Below are 2225 nucleotides of genomic sequence, written 5' to 3' on the forward strand. Positions count from 1 at the left end.
TATTGTGGTGAAATTGAATCTTAAATGCAGCCTTTAATGCCATTTTCAATGGATATGCTTTGCTCAAAATGCGCATAGACTCATGCATGCTGACCTTTATACTTTGGACCATCTGCTAACATGTGGCATTGATTTTAAAGAAAATAACAGTTTCTCCTGAAATATCTCTTCGCAATAATCCGACGCCTATTGCTTCCATTTTATAAAATTAATATATTTGAATATATTGCTATGAAGGATACACACAAATGTAAAAGAAAGTTAAACAAATTCAGCTGTTTTTTTATCATTTCTACTGTATGTCATTAAGAGAGAGCAGAGCCAAAAGGCAAAGGTCTCAGTTTCCCAGTCAGTCTACATTCCGACCCTCGCCTCAATTTATGTAATCTGGTCATGACTGAAAAGAACGATCATCATTTTGCATCATCTTTCCATTTCTTTTACCACTTCCTTCCCTTTTCCTCCTCATCATTCCTTTTCAATTCGATTCAGTTTATTTCTACTGTATAGCTCCACAACACATGTCATCTCAAAGTACTTTACAGTTCACCAGATCATCTAGTCAAATTGATGCAATCCTATAATGCTGAGCTTAAGCTAATAATTGTTTGGTGCCCTTCTTAGCCTTTATATCCGGGCTTTCCTTCCTTTTGAACCCATTAACCCGTATGAAATTAGCTGTAAGCCTCATCATGTTTGCTGTGGTTCTATTAATATGTCTGCTCTACTTTCTGACTTCTGCTGCAAAGATCTGAAGGATGAACTGGAATCTGAGCAAATAAGAGACTTTAATGGTTTGTCCTTATGTAAGCAAATCGTTACCATATTTAAAATGAAAAAGCATTTTCAGAATTCCTTTTTTATTTTAAGAATGTGGCTGCATTGTTTGACTCATAAATGAAATTAGTAATCAATCATCATATTTGTATTTTAATTTTCTTCCCCAACATTGCTCATCCTTTTACTTAATTAAAATGAAAAAGAAAAAGACATTTGAGATTTATTTTTCAAAATGTACCCTAGCAAACATATACCAAAATTCAATTTGAAATGTAAAATTTGAAAATGAAAAAGCATTTCCAGAAATGCTTTTTCATTTTAAGAATGTGGCTGCATTGTTTGACTCATAAATGAAATTAGTAATCAATCATCCTATTTGCATTTGAATTTTCTTCTTTAACACTGTAATTCTGTAATTTATATGTATTTAAAATACATAATACCTGTCATAAAATACCTGTCTTTCTGGTTATGTAAAATCATGGAGCTTTAATTAATAAAGGTCTAATTCATTAATCCAATTTGGACCCAATTTTCCCTCCAAAGCCTTTTATTCTACACTTTTCTTTTTGCCAACAATTTGATACATTACATTTTTTCAAGCATTGGAATATGCTTTAACATATCCATCATATTTATAAATGAGTTCTACAACGCAATCTAAAACGTCTTTATTTCTTTTTTTTTTCTTCTTCTAGAAACTCTAGATCTACAGTAAGATCTGTAAATGACTGATGAAGGTAGTAACAGACAGAGGTTAAAATCAGTCATAATCACTAAATTCTGTGTAATTTGTGATTTAGAAACGATGCACATTTTCCAGTGCAACATTATTAATGTTTTTAGAAAAGATTTTTAAAACCGGATCTGATATAAAAATTCTATTTCTCTTTTTTCTTTTAATTTAGGGCAACATGGTGGTGAAGTGGGTAGCAATGCTGCTTTAAGGTTCCGGGTTCCATTCCTGGCCCGGGGTCTTTCTACATGGGGTCTGCATGTTCTCCCTGAGCATGCTTGGGGTCTCTCCGGATACTCCGGCTTCCTCCCACAGTCTAAAAACATGACTGTTAGCTTAATTGGCTTCTCTAAATCCTCCTTAGGTGTGTGTTTGCGTGCCTGTGTGTCTCTGTGTTGCCCTGCACAGATTGATGACCTGTCCAGGATGGACCCCGCCTCTAGCACAGAGACACCAGCTGCTCCGTGACCCTAACGAGGCCTAAGCGGGAGAAAATGGATGGATGGATCTTTTAGTTTAGGTTGATCTTCCGATAACAATTTAAACATTTTTTATTAGCCTTTTATTCATCAATGTTTTGTTTTTTTAATCACTCCCTCTCTCAACATTTTTATAAGTGAGATAAATGTATTTTAAAAAGTGCTAAATTCCAGAGCTTTCAAGTAAAAAGTACAAATACTTCGTTACTGTACTTAAGTACACTTTTTAG

This window comes from Cyprinodon variegatus, unplaced genomic scaffold (assembly GCF_000732505.1).
Source record: "Cyprinodon variegatus isolate N-32 unplaced genomic scaffold, C_variegatus-1.0 Scaffold344, whole genome shotgun sequence".
Taxonomy (NCBI): Eukaryota; Metazoa; Chordata; class Actinopteri; order Cyprinodontiformes; family Cyprinodontidae; genus Cyprinodon; species Cyprinodon variegatus.